Source organism: Pituophis catenifer, unplaced genomic scaffold (assembly GCF_029215685.1).
Source record: "Pituophis catenifer annectens isolate HBS135680 unplaced genomic scaffold, rPitCat1.0.hap2 SCAF_1, whole genome shotgun sequence".
Taxonomy (NCBI): Eukaryota; Metazoa; Chordata; class Lepidosauria; order Squamata; family Colubridae; genus Pituophis; species Pituophis catenifer.
Window position 1 is genome coordinate 60,117,897 of NW_027256881.1, and position 17,965 is coordinate 60,135,861.

The window sequence follows — 17,965 nt, forward strand, 5'->3', positions numbered from 1 at the left end:
ACACTTAATACACTAATTAAATGTAGAAATCAGTCACGTGAGGTGAACTTTAGTTGTTACCTTGATTCCACACACAATTTCTTGAGGACAGGCAGTCCTCAAGTTATGACTACAACTGAGCCCAAAATTTCTGTTTCTAAATAAGAGAGTTGCTAAGTGAACTTTTTCCCATTTTACAACCTTGCCACAATTGTTAAGTGAAACACTGCAGCTGTTAAATTAGTAACGTGGTTATTAAGTCAATCTGACTCCTTTGTTGACTTTGTCAGAAGATGGCAAAAAGTGATTCACATGACCCCCCAGGACACTACAACCGTCATAAGTATGAGCCACCTGCCAAGCAGCCAAAATTTGATCACGTCACCATGGGGATGCTGCAATGGTTGTAAGTGACAAAAATGGTCATAAGTCCCTTTTTTCAGTGTTGTTGTAACTTCGAACGTCACTAAATGTTGTAAGTGTTGTAAGCTGAGGACTACCTGTATACTCTTCAAAGTATCACTGAAAGTCTCAGTGCAAACCTCAATCAGCCTTCAAAATTTGCTCACCTGGCCCTAACCACACCTGATTTGCCACTGGTTTTTGCAATCTACATAACTGGCTCAAGACTCAACATGCATTAAAAAGAAGATAATTATTGCTCTGGATGACCTTACCTGCTTTGGATGTAATAGTTGCTCAATTACTAAATGTGCTATGCTGCTGTATTTACAGAAATTACCAGCTGTTTCAATTTTTGAACCAATATGCAGTATGATGCCTTATTTCACTGGGATCTACAAGCAGCAGTGAAAGCTGTTAAACCTTCCAAAGGAAATAGTTAATGGAACTAAGTTATGTTGATATGGTGAAATCTAAAATTTGTAACTACCGGTTCTGTGGGCGTGGCTTGGTGTGTGTGTGGGGTAATGTGACTGGGTGGGCGTGGCCATTTTTTTTTTTACTTTTAAAACCATTTTTTCTACAACCTTTTGGCAAAGAGGTTGTAAAAAAATGCTTTCAAAAGGCTCTGACGATCCCAGCTGAGCCCCACGATCATCAGAGGCTTTCCCCCCCCCTTTTTTCAGCTAAAGAGGTTGTAGAAAAAATGCTTTTAAAAGTAAAAAAAAAAAAAAGCCTCTGATGATTGTGCAGCTCAGCTGGGCATGGGGGGGGGCAGGGATTTTTGCTACTGGTTCTCCAAACCACCCAGCTTCATCGCTACTGAGCATTTCGCTCTTGCTAAAGAGATATGGTAATTTATAACCAGGAACTTTGACTCTAATTCATGGAAATAAGAGGATACTCTTCAGCTGGAACAAACACTAGAGCTCTGACACTAACTATGGGGAACAGATCATCTTAATATGCAGGCAAAGTAAGGATAGAGAAAGGAACTATGCTTAGACCAAGTGAATCTCAGGAAATCACATGAGGCTCATGAGGAATTAAATATAGTGGCTTATAGAATTAAATCATTTCCAATACTTGATGAACCCAGCAAGAATGGGAAATTCTTTTCTAGTATGCTGCCTTCCAGAGGTCTGGAGTTATAATTCTCAAAGGCCGAGAAGGGTTGGCATTTTGGGAGCTGAGGTTCTAACACATCTGCAGAAATTGACATAGAACATTTAAGCACACTATCTATTCTCACTGTTTCTGCTTATAGCACATCATTCATGCACATCTGCTACTATACTCAAGAGTTAAATGTGGCATGGGTAGAGCCCACCATAATACCGGTATGCCAGAAATCAAATTATAGTATTACAATATTGCATTCCACCTTAACCCTTTAGCACAATGTGAGAAGGTCATTCTGTCATAAAAACAAACATCTAGTAAGATTTGAGGACAGGATCAATCCGAGTGTGGTATACTTATGCTTGTAGTGCAGGGGTGGGTTCTATTTATCTTTACTACCTGTTTGCAATGGGGCCGCGTGCACACACTTGTTTTGCTTGCTCGCGCGCTCTTCTGCGCATGCGCAGAAGCATTTTCATGACATCAGGGTCAGTGGGCAGAGCCTCCCGCCGGTTTTACTACCAGTTCTATAGAACCGGTGCGAACCACCACTGTTGTAGTGGCATGAATGGCTCAGCCACAACTTTTTTTTTTTTTTTTTTAAATTTGATTTATATGCCGCCCTTCTCCGGAGACTCAGGGCGGCTTACAGTGCGTTAAGCAATAGCCTTCATACTTTTGTATATTTATACAAAGTCAGCTTATTGCCCCCACAAACTGGGTCCTCATTTAACCTACCTTAGAAAGGATGGAAGGCTGAGTCAACCTTGAGCCTTGGAGAGATTCGAACCAGCAGTAAATTGCAGGCAGCTGTGTTAATAACAGGGTGCTTTAAACCACTGTAGTACCAAGGCTCAGAAGAAACAATACAAAAACTACTTTGCAGCATCCTTTGGAGATAGAAGGTGCTCCTGTTGCTCCAAGGAGAAACTGCTGCTCTCCCATATACAGACAAGGGAGAAATGCAATGGGTTATGTTATAGCAGTGATGGCGAACCTTTTTTTCCTTGGGTGCTGAAAGTGTGCGTGCGATAGCATGTGTCCACACCCATAATATAATGTCCCCCCGCACCATGCGCATGTGCATGTGACCCCCCCATATGCATGCACAACCCCCCCTGTGTCCCGTTTTGGGCCTAGCAGGCCTCCCTAATGCCTCTGGAGGCTGGAAACTGCTCATTTCCCAACTTCCGGTGGGCCCGGAAGGCCCATTTTTCACTCTCTCCAGGCTCCAGAGGCTTTCTTGGAGCCTGGGGAGGGCGAAAACTGCCTTCCCCCACCATCACTCTGGAGGCCAAAAATGCCCTCCCAGAGCTTCCACACGAGCCCTGTACTTACCTGGCATCCAAAACGGGCTGTGTGGAGACTCCTGGGAGGAAAGGAGCGGCATGGGCGGGACAGTCAAAAATCAGCTGGCCAGTGCATGCATGCGCGCTGGAGCTGAGCTAGGGCAACGGCTCATGTGCTCGCAGATATGGCTCCGCGTGCCACATGTGGCTTGCGTGCCATAGGTTTGCCATCATCGTGGTATAAGGCTGCTAAAAGTCAAATATTATCATTATAGCCTCACATTGGGGGAAAAACCCCAGAAGAATCTAACAACAGAAGTTAGAAGAAAGAGAACAAGAATGAAAATATAAATTCCATCCATAAACCCAATTGTTCCCCCTGGACATTCTTGTTCAACTAAGAGCTCTTGAATTATTTTGTTAGTAGAAGAAGAGCTCATAGAGAGTTTATTGCTAGGAATTTTGGCCAACATGCAGAAAATATATACTCCATTATGGTCAGAAATTTACAATCTCATAGAGTATGACAGCCACAGGTGATGTTTTAGGATGCTTTATCCTCACAAAGTGGCATCACACCTTCAGAAATGAATAACCAGGTGTCGATAATACAGGTAGTCCTCAACTTAAAACCACAACTGAGCCCAAAATTTCCACTGCTAAGTGAAACAACTGTTAAGTAAATTTTGCCCCATTTTACAACCTTTCTTGGCACAATTGTTAAATGAGTCACTGCTTTGTCAAGTTAGTAACACGGTTGTTAAGTGATTCTAGCTTCTCCTTTGACTTTGTCAGAAGGTCACAGAAGGTGATCATATTACCCTGGGACACTGCAACCATCATAAATATGAGTCAAACATGAATTTTGATCATATGACCATGGGGATGCTGCAACGGTCATAAGCCACTTTTTTCAGTGCATTGTAATTTCAAATGATCACTAAACAAATGGTTGTACAAATGATTGTTTACAAGGAATACTTGCAAACAAAAATGGCGTTCTTAAATGAATGACTTGCTGCAGTAATCTGGGAACAGTTTATTTTTTCAAATAAGGTTGCAAAAGAGCTATTGAGGAATGCATGTAGAGGGGGGCAATTTACATCAGTATTCTATTATGACAATCACATCAGCACTTCAACTGCAGGTAATAGTAAGGATATATTGGGAAGTAAAGAATAACACTCTTGCATGCATCAGTCACTCATCTAGACTTTGTTCCAAAGGTTTTCCTCCCTGTAACTTGCTTTCCTCCGCAGAATCATAAAGCTGAATGGGACCATTTGAGCCGGGAGTCCCCACTTGCTGCAGAAATCCAATTACGGCATGTCCAATAGATGGTTTTCTGGTGTCCATTGGAATATATCTGGTAAAGGGGAAAGTACTCTAAAAGTAAGGACTATGTTAGTTTCTTATTAAATCAACATTTGTCTTTCTGTAATAAGAAACCATAGTGTCCTGACTCTGGAATAGTGGAAAATAGATCTTGACCTTCTCAGTGACATTCTTCCAGGTAAAGAATGGAATGGACTAGAAGAGAAGAGTTGGAAGGGACCTTGGAGATCTTCTAGTCCAGGGGTGTCAAACTCACATCGTCACAGGGGTGTCATGTGACATATCAGGACCTTTTCCCCCTTCGCTAAAACTGGTGTGAGCGTGGCCAGCGCATGACACATCCGGCCCATGGGCTGGGAGTTTGATAGCCCTGTTCTAGTCCAATGCCCTGTTCATTTGAAGAGGGCGATCACATATCTCCTTAATCTTCTCAAGGCTGATCATTCCCAATTCCCTTTTTCTCCCTTCAGAGGAATTACTCTTCTTTGACTCTGTTATGCTTGGTCTGAATCTTTCTTAAAATGTAGTCCTACCTATGAACCCAATACCAAAGATGGAATTATTATATATATGTATATATACATATATATATGTAACCTTGTTGCTGGTATCCTTAAGATTTATATTGACTGTTTCCTAATATGATTTGACTGCTTATTTGTTCCCTATGACTATCGTTAAGTGTTGTACCTTATGATTCTTGATGAATGTATCTTTTCTTTTGTATGCACCAAGACAAATTTCTTGTGTGTCCAATCACACTTGGCCAATAAAGTATTCTATTCTATTCTATTCTATTCTATTCTATTCTATTCTATTCTATTCTATTCTATTCTATTCTATTCTATTCTATTCTACTCTACTCTACTCTACTCTACTCTACTCTACTCTACTCTGTTTTGGAAACTATATTTATTAATACAGATTACTGTACATCTTTTGTATTTTTGTCAGCCACATCATACGGCTGATGCATATTCAATTTGCAATCAGCTATTATTGCAAGTTGTTTCACAAGCATTATTGAACAAAGCCAAATTTCCCTCATCCTGTACAAGTGAATTCTGATTTCTTTTGAAGAACGCCCACATACATTCGTCATATAATAAATCTTCTACTCTGTATGGCATCATCAAATTGATGGTTAGCATGGGCATCCATCATCACTGTACCAAAAAAAGCCCAACAGCAAGAACAATCAACTCTGTTCTAAAAATATTGTAGTTCTGCTTTCGTCTTTTGTTCTATGGAAACCTGTTTTTTTGTTGATTATTTTTAGAGCAGATTTTTTTGGGGTAGAGGCTGGGCTCTTTCAGGAGAAAAAAACAGTATAAAATAAAAATTGAGCATTAATAGCACAACAGAATAACACAACAGAAGCTAACACTCCTGTTTCTATTTTCTCCCATCTGGCATTTTGTCCCATCGGGCTTAAAATATTATATGTATGTATATTCATTAATCTAACCTGATAACAAAATAGGATGTTATTGATTATGCTTAGCATTAAAAAAATTAGAAAGTTTTCAAGTTATTTCTAATAGTTCCCATCAATAAAAGAGAGGTATTTGTTATGTAATTTTGAATTCTGGCTACTTAAACTTCAAAAGTAAAAACAGACACACTTCCACAAAAGATTGTTATAATTACTTCCCCCTTCACTCCCCCCCTCCCAGTTTTCATAAATTTCTCAAATTACTTAAGGGAGGTCTCCTAACAAAAATAAAATGGAAATGGAGGAATCACAGAACTTTTCAGCAGAAAGCAACTCCCTATATTTTTCCAAACAGAGCTGAACAAAGATATTTCCTCTAGGTACTTCCCAATCCACTAGCATGCTGTAGCAAGTGTAAGATGAGCCTGAGAAAATTATCAGACTCTCCAAGGTTATGTAGAAAACCAGCTTCTGTGCTTTCCTTGCAGTCTGGAGCCTTTCAAGAGCTAATAGTGACAAATTCTTCTTTGTTGTTGCTCTTGTTGAAGTGTCTAAGTTTTTTTTTTAAGCAAAAGCAGAATGAAGGTGAAGAGGCTGCCTTTCAACATAAGATAGTGAAGAGATCTAAAGACCATTCTGCCACAATCATACTTTCCAAAATATATACTTATTTACATCACAAGCAATCTTCCAGCTTCCCCCAATCTCTGCTTTCCTGCCCCAATAGACAAATGCAACACGCTCTCACCTCTAGATGGATATTTACCACCACTGATCTTCCAATCGGAAACTGTTCTGAATTTGGAGGACGGCTACTCTGGAAGCAATGAAAGGAAACTTTGCTGTGTACTTCAGAAGCCTGTAACCTTGAGAAACTGGAGTCAGATATTCTGGTCCGGGTAGTAAACACCAAGGACAACACAAACCAGGGTTCCCGTCCCTGCTTGACCTGATATTCAAACACATTCTAATCTTGTTTTGACTCAGCGAAAAGATTCATTCAAAACACACGTAGGAGAAAAACACAGCCAGACTTACATGCAAACGTCCACTTTTTAATCAATATTAAAATGTGCGAACAGGCCAACTTATCAACAGTTCCTTTGGACCTTACTACACAGAATGTTTATGGGCTCCTTATCAGAAACATGCTACGCCTAGCAGTGTAATTCTCTCATTTGCTGGCATCCCAGGGTGGATAAAAATCAATGATTTTTTTTAAAAAAATAAAAAAAATCGGATTTTTTTTATTTAAATCGGATTTTTTTGATTTTTATCAAATTTATTTTAATAAAAAACTTTTGGGGTAAAAATCTATCTTAAGATAGTTTTCTATTTAAGATACATAAATAATTTAGTTTATTCAGCAGGAAATGGAGTTTAGTTATGTAGCATGAGGCTGTATATTCTGCAAAGGAGTAGCAGAGATGACAGTTGCTCTTTAAAAATTATGATTTAAATCGAGTTGATTTAAATCAAGCCTTTTTACTAGTGATTTAAATCATGATTTAAATTGTGATTTAAATCAACTCGATTTAAATCAAATCCACCCTGTGGCATGCTGGGAAAAAAAATTGTCAAGAACAACTGGTATTCAGAGTGCTGTGTACAAGTTTTTGTATGACAGCAGAGAATACCGTCTAAAGCCAAGCATGGGACTGGGGATTTTGCTATATTTTCTTGCTAAAAGTCAAGAACAAATCAAAAGTGCTCCTCCTGGCCTTTCCAACTTGGTTTCTTCCCAAGCTACTGCATTTTAACGTCCATCATCCTCACTCAGCCTGACCATTATTATTACTACCATTAACTAAAAGACCCAACAAGACATCACACCTAGGATTTGACCATAAGCAAGTAGTAAGCTCCAAAGCATACACACACACAGACACACACCTTTCTCACTTCAGGAATGACTGGAAAATGTAAGATGACCGAGAGGCTGCCTTCACATTATCTGCTAATCCCTAAACCTAGGTTACATCAAACAAACACACTACATTATGGACTAGCTTCTAATTCCAATACAGGTCGTCCTTGACTTAGGGCCTCAACTGAGCCCAATATTTGTGCTGCTAAGTGAGACATTTGTTAAGTAACCTTTTGCAACCTTTCTTGCCACAGTTGTTAAGTGAATCACTGCAGTTGTTACAGTTAGTAACCCGGTTGTTAAGTGAATCTGGCTTTCCCATTGACTTTGCTTGTCAGAAGGTTGCAAAAGGTCGTCAGTCACGTGACCTCAGGGCACTGCACCTGTCATAAATATGAACCCGTATGCCAAACATCTGCATTTTGATGGCGTCACCATGGGGAATGCTGCAAGTGTGAAAAATGGTCGTAAGTCATTTCCCCCCTACCATTGTAACTTTGGTCACTAAACGAACCGTTGCAAATCGAGGACTACCTGCATATGAACAGACCCTAGCTCAGTGGTTCTCAACCTGTGGGTCGGGACCCCTTTGGGGGGTTGAATGACCCTTTCACAGGGGTCGCCTAAGACCATCGGAAAACACATATTTTCAATGGTTTTAGGAATAATTTTATGGTTGGGGGTCACCACAACATGAGGAACTGTATTAAAGGGTCGCAGCATTAGGAAGGTTGAGAACCACTGCAGCGCCTAGCTAAATTTCCCCAAATACAAGGATCCCAGACGAACCAACTGTGCAAGCGGGGCGAGAGGGCACCAACTGCACCCTCCTTCACTAAGCCGCTCCCGCCTCCAGGCGCTTGTGCCAAAGCACGTGCAGCAGCTGGCTTGGGCCTGGCTCTCGCGGCAGATGACTGTGCCAAGTGCCAATGCTGGCAGGAAGCCAATGCCCCAGGACTAAGCTCCACCTTGAAACTGGCCCTCGTTACGGGCAAATGAGAGCCGCTGCCGGTCAGCGAAAACGTGGCCGCCTCCCACAGCCGCCCCTGCAATCAGAACCGAATCGAGCCCATCTGGTGGGGGGGGGGAGGCGGAAGGATCTAAGGATTGCAAAGGGCTCCAGAAGCGCACCGCTTCCCTCCCCGCCAAGAAAGAAAGACGGAAGCAGGCTTGTCCGCTTCCTTACATGTGGCTGCAGGTCTTCCTCTCCCGGATGTCCACCGCTGAGCCCCGCCGTCTTCTCCGCTCAAAACCTCGCGGCTCGTTTTCCCGTCACCGCTCTCTGCCAGGTCCCCCAAAAAAGACTCCCGGCTGCTCGCTAAGGGATTAATAGCGGCTGAGGGCGATCGCCAGGTCCTAGTGCTCTCAGGAGACCGGCGCTCGGCGCTCCCCGAACCATCTTCAGAGGCAGGAATCGGCACCAGGACACGGACTTGAGGGCGGGAGTTGTCCCTGAGCACGTGCAGATTGCCTTTCCATGCAGCCCTGTCTTCTTAGCTTCCTGTGCATTTGAAACCAGGAGCGAACAATTTACAGACCCTGCAGTATTTTGGACTACAGTGCCCACAATAATTGCTTGCTGCCTAAATGACAAACTGTAAATTCTGGTGCCTAAATGACAAACTGTAAAAATCATTCTCTATTGCGACTCTAATACGCTAATTTATGCGTATTAGAGTGGCAAAAGAGAATGATTTTTACAGTTTGTCATTTAGGCACCAGAATTGAATATTGAATTGAATACACCATCTGTAATATAACAGAAACAAACAAGCAGCTTAAAAATTAACGTTGTGCCATGAACTTTCTAATAAATTAGCCAATAAATTAAAGAGGTTTCCCCCCCCCCCATAAGTTTCTTGTGTTCTGTATTCGAGTCCAATCAGTATTTAGGAAATTGGCCCCAAGGGGAATGAAAATGTGCTCCGGATCCAGCAACAGGTGGATTACATTCTTTATGCCAAAATGCTACCAGTAGATGAAACGCTAAACTGACCCTAAACAAAACTCAGTTTTTCCCTGCACCACTTTATTAAAGCAAAAGTTGTTTAAAGGGGCAGATTAATATTTTTTTGAGTATTGATGTTGGAAAAGAGTCATGAGAATATTATAGATAGCTAAGAAAACAAACAAATGGATCATTGGACAAGTCAACCTAGAGTTCTCCTATGATATACAAATGAAGAGCCTCACATATTTTGTACACATTTAAGACACATTTAGTTTTCTTGAGTTTATAATGCTGGGAAAGAGAGGAAGAAAAAAGAACGGCTAGCAGCAAGGTAGATCTGTTCAAATTCGATGGTGCACTATTGGAAAACCTGAAGGGCCAGGTCAGGGAATGATCATTCTGGAAAAGATCTGTCAACACTGTTCAGAGGCAGCTTCTGGCTCAGACTAAGATAATAAATTAGAGAAAAGCTAGCAGCAAACTGATCAAAGAGGGCAATTTTCCCTCTTGCTGTATTCTAGGTTTTTAGTTTCTGTCTGGGTAAAAGCTTGCTTAGGATTGTTGACCTCTCAGTTTTTAGGAACAGAAAATAACACTTTACAGGCTTCCTGATTAAAAGGAATTTGATTCTGGAGATTAGAGCTTGGTTCTTGTTCCATTTTTGCCCACTGAAAGATTTTCTGCCTACCAATCAGTTTCACACAATAGTTGATGACATCCATGTCTTTTGGCTGCCTCACTCTTTTCCTGCTGAATAGCTTAGGGTTATTGATAGATGGTTGTGAATGTACATACCAATGTCACAACAAAGTTATTGTACTATCTGATTGTGTCTGTAGTGAGCAAACATTTTTTGGACATGAGTTTTTAACACTAAAGGTAAAGGTTCCCGTTGCACATATGTGCTAGTTGTTCCAGACTCTAGGGGGTGGTGCTCATCTCCATTTCAAAGCCGAAGAACCAGCGCTGTCTGAAGACGTCTCCGTGGTCATGTGGACGGCATGACTAAATGCCAAAGGCGCACGGAACACTGTTACCTTCCCACCAAAGGTGGTTCCTATTTTTCTACTTGCATTTTTTACATGCTTTCGAACTGCTAGGTTGGCAGAAGCTGGGACAAGTAACGGGAGCTCAACCCGTTACACGGCACTAGGGATTCGAACTGCTGAACTGCCGACCTTTCGATCGACAAGCTCAGCGTCTTAGCCACTGAGCCACCGCATCCCTTTTTTAACACTAGTGGCAGGCAAAAAGGGAACTTGAGCCAAGAGCTTTGAATGATACTATTGAATGTACAAAGTACCAGGCCTGGCCAGATGCCTTATGTTTTGGAAAACAATTTTTTCTTAATTCCTGCTATGTGGAAACAGGTCTTAGGGAAGGAAAGGCAGTTTCCATAATTTCTTGATTATATTAGATATTCCAGTCCACACAGATGATACTGAAAGATGCCAGGGTTGAATTCTAGCACAAACTCACTTTGGCAAAGAAGGCAGATTACCTAGGATAATATGCTATCCCTAATCAAACAACTTGAAAGGCTTGGAGTTTGGGTTTGATTCAGGGGTGAAATGCTCCTGGTTCAGATCGGATCACCCGATCTGGTAGCGATGGTGGAGGGTGGTTCAGAGAACTGGTAGCAAAAATCCCTGCCCCACCCCCCCATGCCCAGCTGAGCCGCACGATCATCAGAGGCTTTTTTTTTTATTTTTAAAAGCATTTTTTCTACAACCTCTTCAGTGGAAAAAATGCTTTTAAAAGTTAGGAAAAAAGCCTCTGATGATCGTGCAGCTCAGCTGGGATCATCAGAGGCTTTTAAAAGCATTTTTTCTACAACCTCTTCAGCCAAAGAGGTAGAAAAAATGGTTTTAAGTGTTAAAAAAAAATTGGCCATGCCCACTCAGTCACATTACCCCACCACCACCAAGCCACGCCCACAGAACCGGTAGTAACAAATTTTACATTTCACCACTCGTTTGATTGCTCCATTTGGCAGCAGCTCTGCAGGCTCTCTGTGGGAAAAATAGCCTTATGCATCTTCTGTATCCTTGGTTGCTGAATCTGGAAGTACCAAAAATTGGATCAAAAGCCTTCTCCTGCACATATTGAGAGAAAATTTGTTCACTCTTTTAAGTTCATGAACTTTATATCTCACCACTATAATTCTTGTATACGGAGACCTAAAACGTGATCTGTGCTAGCAAAATAAACAACATACAAAACATCTGTTGTGCTATATCTTTATGAACCAACATCCACTGTTTTTCTTGGAAAAGGGATGTGAAGCTTTACATTTGTAACAAGTGGCAAATCCTTTAGCAACAGTGACTTCAACCAAATGTTTTCTGTACCTTTTAATCAATCCTGAACATTAGCTTGGAGGTATTTGGCCCAATCATCTTTACTGAACTGCTTCAGTGCATTGATATTTTTGGATGAACTTCAGACCTTACCACAATATTTCATTTGAATTAAAAGGAGGGCTTGGATTCAGCCATTTCAAAACAAAAGATTCTTCTGCTTCAGCCAGTTTCTTGTAAAAATATACAGTACTTGTGTGTCTAGAATCATTATCATGCTACCTGACCCACACTCATTTAAGTTTCAGATAACTGACAAAACTTCAACATTTTTCCAAACTATTGCAGAATTTACACTCCCTAAATGCTTGCACTGCTCCCACTGCCATGTTACAAAGTTGGAATGAGGTTGTTTTGCTGGATTATAGTTTTGTTTTCTCCAAACAGAACATTCCTTACTAAAGCCAGAAACTTCCACTTTAGCCTCATCAATCCAGAGAACATTCTGCTGGATCATCCAAGTGGTCCTTGTCAAACCTGAGAAACAGCAAAGTGCTTTTGTTGCAATATTTTCAGGATCAGACTCAATAATGATAATAAGAGTTAGAGGTTTAAATATATTTCTCTTTAATTATAACAGGCATTCTATATTCACTGAATATTCACAGATAGAAGCAAGGAAAATGGTGAAGGTGGCTCCTTATATATACAAGGGGTGGAGCCAAGAATGGGAGTGGTGAATTATGAATACATTAGGAACCAAAGAATAAGTTAACCCCCGATGTCCCATATATACATTATTTACACATTAGGGAATAAGGCATTTACATCTCACAAATCCCCCTCTAAATGCCGGTTCGCTATACAACACCAATTACATTCAGATTCAGGACAATATAAGACATATAATTTTGATGTTAAATATTTGTGCTGTTTAGAAGGTAAAGGCTTCGTCAATATGTCAGCTAATTGTTCAGAGGTATCACAATGCACTGCTTTGATAAATCCATCTTGAGACAATTGTCTCACATGCTTAAATTTTATATCTATATGCCTGGACCTTTGTCCAATGGCATCGGATCTGGATATTTCAATGGCTGCTTTATTATCTTCATGCATAACAAAAGGCAAAGCAGGTTTTTTCCAAACATCTGAAATCAAATCATTAAACCATACAAGGTTATTTGCAGCTTTGGACAAACAAACATATTCCGCTTCTGTGGTCGAAGTGGCTACCAGTTCTTGTTTACCAGTGTACCAGTAAACTGGACAGTCATTTAATAGAAAAATATAACCAGAAGTGCTCTTTCTGCATGATATATCTCCAGCCCAATCCGCATCTGCGTAACATGTAAGTTTTGGTTCTTTATCATTACTAGGTTCTAATACTAAGCAAAAGTCTAATGTACTTTTCAGATATCTTAGAATTCTTTTGACTGCTTCCCAATGATACATTGTTGGTTTGCTAACATATCTTGACAATAAGTTGAGTGGTAATGCAATATCTGGCCTGGTCCAATTAGATATATAAAGAAGTGAACCTATGACTGATCTATAAAATGTATTGTCCTTGAATTCAGGGGAAGATTCATCAGTGTTTCTAAGGAAATCAGTTTGCATAGGAGTGTCACAGGGTTTGGCATTGTTTAAATTGCATTTGTTCAGAAGTTCAATGATTTTATCTTTCTGAGTAAGTTTGAATCCCCTTCTAGTTTTGTTAATTTGTACACCAAGGTATTTGTTTACTTTACCTAGAGATTTCAACGAGAAATGTTCGTTTAGCTTATTTACAAAGGTTTCTCTTCTCTCCTTGTGTTTTCCTATATATAAAATATCATCTACATAAATTAATACAAATTCAATATGATCATCACTCTTTTTTACAAAGAAACAGTTATCAGCAGAGGTAGCGTTGAAATCCATGGTCTTAAGTACTTTTACCAAGCAATCGTACCATCTTTTGCCAGATTGCTTTAATCCGTATAGACTCTTGTTCAATAGCCAAATTTCATTCTTATTAGTGTATTGACTGTGTGGTGCTCTTACATATATTTCCTTATCTAGTTTTGCGTGTAAATACGCAGTCTGTATGTCATATTGAAATACATCAAGATTGAGTGCAGATGCCACTACTAGAGCTGTTTTAACACTCTCTGTTCTCACTGTGGGGGAGTATGTGTCAGTGTAGTCCTCCGGATATTTTTGTGCATAACCTTGTGCAACCAATCTAGCTTTGTATAGAGTATTGCCTCCTTCTAGATTCTTAATTTTATAAATCCACCTGGTACCTATAATCGTTTTATCTTTAGGTGCAATCGCAGGTGTAAACACATTTAATCCTTGCAAACTTTCCATCTCTTTTTTCATAGCTAGTTCCCATTTTTCCTTTTCTTCACGAGGGAGTTTTAATACTTCCTCATATGTATTAGGTGTCATTTGTTCACCATCCATATGCATTATGTAATCTCTGTATTTATTTGGTACTTGATTTCTATTGTTTCTAATAGCTCTTTCGGGTTTGCTATGGTTATCATGCAAATATCTTGCTTCCTTTTTTGTTAATGTGTCTGTCTTTATTTTGTGCTGACTATTTGTCCAAGTTTTGGTTTTGTTTTTATTTTTGTTGATATTTTGATTTTCTATTGTCCCTTCCTCACAAGATTTTGTATCTTTGCATTTATTTGGAAATATTTCATTAAGATGTAATTTAGACCAATTGGCCTGTTCATGGAACACAGCTGTTCTGGAGACTATAAATTTGTTATTATTATCAATGAATCTGTACCCTTTGGTGCCAGTTTCATATCCCATAAATCTTAATCTTCTGGATACGTTTTCTCCCTTTCTTCTCAACTGCTTAGGTATGTGTACGTCTGCAGTGACTCCAAATATGTGCATGTGTGCTAATTTGGGTTTCCTATTATACATCACCTCATATGGTGTTTTATTCACAATACTGGACCAGGTTCTATTTTGAGTGTAATTTGAATAATGTAAGGCCTCTGACCAAAATTGTTTGCCTAAACCAGCATCCTCTAATGTGCACCTAATCATGGTTTGTAGTGTGGAATTCTTTCTCTCTGCAATCCCGTTTTGGAACGCAGAAAATGGACTAGACGTGAAATGTAGCATTCCTCTATCCTTTAACCATTGGGAGAATTCTTTAGACATGAATTCACATCCCCTATCTGTCATAATTTGTTTTATTCTGATATTATGTTGTGTTTCTATGCGTTTGTAGAATTCCTTAAATTTCTGAAAGGTTTCATCCTTGTGTTTTAATGTGTAAACAAAACCATAGCGACTGTAATCGTCTACTATTGTTAGGAAGTAACGTTTTCTATAAGTGATTGATGGAGTTAATGGACCAACTAGGTCCATATGTACTAAGTCAAAAATTTTGTTAGTTGATCTGTTGGATTTTTTTGGTCTGGGACTAGTTTTTAGTTTAGTGGATTTACATACTGAGCATTCCAAATAATTTTCACAATTTTTTATTTTGACACCTTCTGCGTGTTCAGTCATTTTTTGTACTACAGGAAAACTTGCATGTCCTAACTTCCTATGCAAGATGTGAGCACACTCATCATGAATTGGTTTACCTATTCTTGGTTTCTTCTCATTGTGTGTATTTGCGTGATCATGAGATATTTTACATTCATCATTGTCACTGTTACTAACATTTTCATCATCTGCCTCAATACAATCTTCCATATTTGAATCAATGTTATGTAACCATCTTTCTTTTGTTATTAGATAGGGTAGGCCTCCTTTAATCATCACAGTGCCTACATTTGTTTTGTCCTTCTCTAAAGTTGCTTTCCCCTTTGAGAAAACTATATTGATGTCAGAATCTCTGCTTAGTTTTATGGCACTTAGTATGTTATGAGGTATTTCTGGAATTAACAATACCCCCTCTATTTTTCCTAGGCCAGGCAAGGTCACATTTCCTCTGCCTAATACTTGAACCTTTTCTTGATTAGCTACCTTTATTACAAATTTATCTTCTGTAAATGAAGACAATATATTTTTGTTATTAGTGGTGTGGTTGGTTGCCCCAGAATCAATAAGCCAATTATTGTTCTCATTTTGTTGTGTTTTAGTGCTGTCTTGTTTATTTAGTCCATTCAGTGAACCAGATTTTCTCTCTTTTGAATTTTCTCTACCCCCTCTACTATCTCTGTAATTTGGTGGGCTTCTATATTTATGTCTATCTGTGGAAGACTGTCTATAATTGTATTTGCTCCTATACTCTGACCTATGTCTCTCCTTTGAGATTTTGGGACAGTCTCTTCTATTGTGTTCCCTGGACCCACAATTATGGCATTTAAAAGCTTCATTGTATTTTTCCTGGAAAGCTACCTTCCTAAAAGATTTGTGTTCTGTGTGATTGCTGGAACGATTTTTTCTTGAATTGTCTTCTGCTATCAATTTGTTAGATAGACTTTCTATGGATAAATATCCTAGATTGATGGTGTCTAAGTGTGACATAAAACTATCCCATGATGAATCAAGTGAATTGATAATAACACTTTTCATTGTTTGATCTGAAATCACTTCCCCCCTCAAATGCAGCTCAGCTCTTATTTTGTTTAAAGATATCAAATGCTCACTTATGGAAACCCCTGGTTTTACTCTGGAAGAAAAAAAATCCTTAGACATTCTTGTAGTGGTAGCTACACTATCGCTGTGAAACAGATTAAACATGCATTGAATTATTTCTGAAACAGTTAGGTTTGGTTTGATGCTATGATACATTGTAGGAGACACGCTAGATATTATTAAGAAAAATGCTCTATGATGTAAACAATCTATTTTTAAAGTCCAAGGTCTTCTTGGAGGACTAGTGATAAAGAATAGCAAATTTTCTTTCATAAAGACAACCTGGAGCTGTTGATACCATTCTTGCAAATTAATGCCATCAACTCTAAGTTTTGGGAAGTCACTGGGTAAGTTTCCCACGTTATTTTGTTCATTACTTACAACCTGAGGTAGTCCGTGGTCTCGCAAGTGCAGGAAATTGCAAAACGGCATGGGGATGCTTGCAACGAGTCTGCGCGGTTCTCTGGCCAGTTCAAGTCTTTCCGGACCGTCTACGTAGTTTCGCACATACGCGTTGCTCATTTCTTCTTTGGCGTCGTCGTGGAAGGTTCTCTCCATTGCAGCTCGCTCGCTCCGCTCCTCTTCAGACGAGTCGGTTTCTGGCTCGGTTTTAGGAGTTTTGATGGCGGCGACTGCTCTTTTCTTTCTTTTGTGTGCGTTGGTACTTGATCCGGTCTGCGGTGTAGGGCGGAATCGACATGGCTCTCTGGGCTCGGGCGTCGTCGCTCTCGAAGTCAGGATGGGAGCGTGCAGGTCTTGAGGTATCGGCTTGTTCTCTAGCTTCTTCGTTGTCGCTCTGGAAATTTTTAATTTTGGCCCAAATGCAGCAAAAAGCGTCTTCATTGCTGACTTTACTTGGGATTTCGTTAAGTCGTCTTCGCTTTCTGATTCTGGTTCTTCTGAAGAGTTTGAATCTTCCTTTTCGCTTTCGTTGTCTGATAACGTTTTTCGCGCCAGAAATTTTGAACTGAGCATTTTGATTGGCTCTGCTTCGCTCACTTTGGAGGCTTGTTGGAACCAAGATGGCTGCCATTCAAAATTTCGCGCGGGATCACATCTTTTCTTTTTCATAACGACTTTCTCTGTAGTCATATCACTCACAGTTTTTTGGTCTTTGGGTTTCTCTTTAGCAATGTTTTTCTCTCTCGCTGCTCCGCTGTTTTTCAGCATTTCTTGGAGATTCGCGATGAGGCTTTCATCATTCTTCTGGCTTTTTAATAGTTTTAATATCTCTGACCTGAGTTCGTTATTTTCTATTTCGATTTCCTCCTGGTCATTATTTTCATTTATTAGTTCTTCTTCTTCAGTGGTGTATTCTTCGGATTCTCTCGAAATCGCGTTTGTGGATTCGTTGATTATTTCTTGTTCAGTTTCTATTTCTTTGCTGTAGGCCCTGGTGTTGGGCCTATCTTTCTTAGACATCTTTAAGTATTTATTGAGTCAATTAACCATCCTCTGCTACCAGCATGTTGCAATATTTTCAGGATCAGACTCAATAATGATAATAAGAGTTAGAGGTTTAAATATATTTCTCTTTAATTATAACAGGCATTCTATATTCACTGAATATTCACAGATAGAAGCAAGGAAAATGGTGAAGGTGGCTCCTTATATATACAAGGGGTGGAGCCAAGAATGGGAGTGGTGAATTATGAATACATTAGGAACCAAAGAATAAGTTAA

General features: G+C 39.7%; 1 protein-coding gene across 1 annotated transcript in view; it reads right to left on the reverse strand.

Annotated features, from left to right (window-relative positions):
- Positions 1–8,684, reverse strand: part of SLC29A1 (solute carrier family 29 member 1 (Augustine blood group)) — an 89,947-nt gene extending 81,263 nt beyond the window's left edge. Inside the window, exon 1 of the mRNA XM_070932467.1 lies at positions 8,616–8,684. The gene's annotated coding sequence lies outside the window, so the exon portion shown is untranslated. The remainder of the gene's footprint in view (positions 1–8,615) is intronic.
- Positions 8,685–17,965: the final 9,281 nt, after the last annotated feature.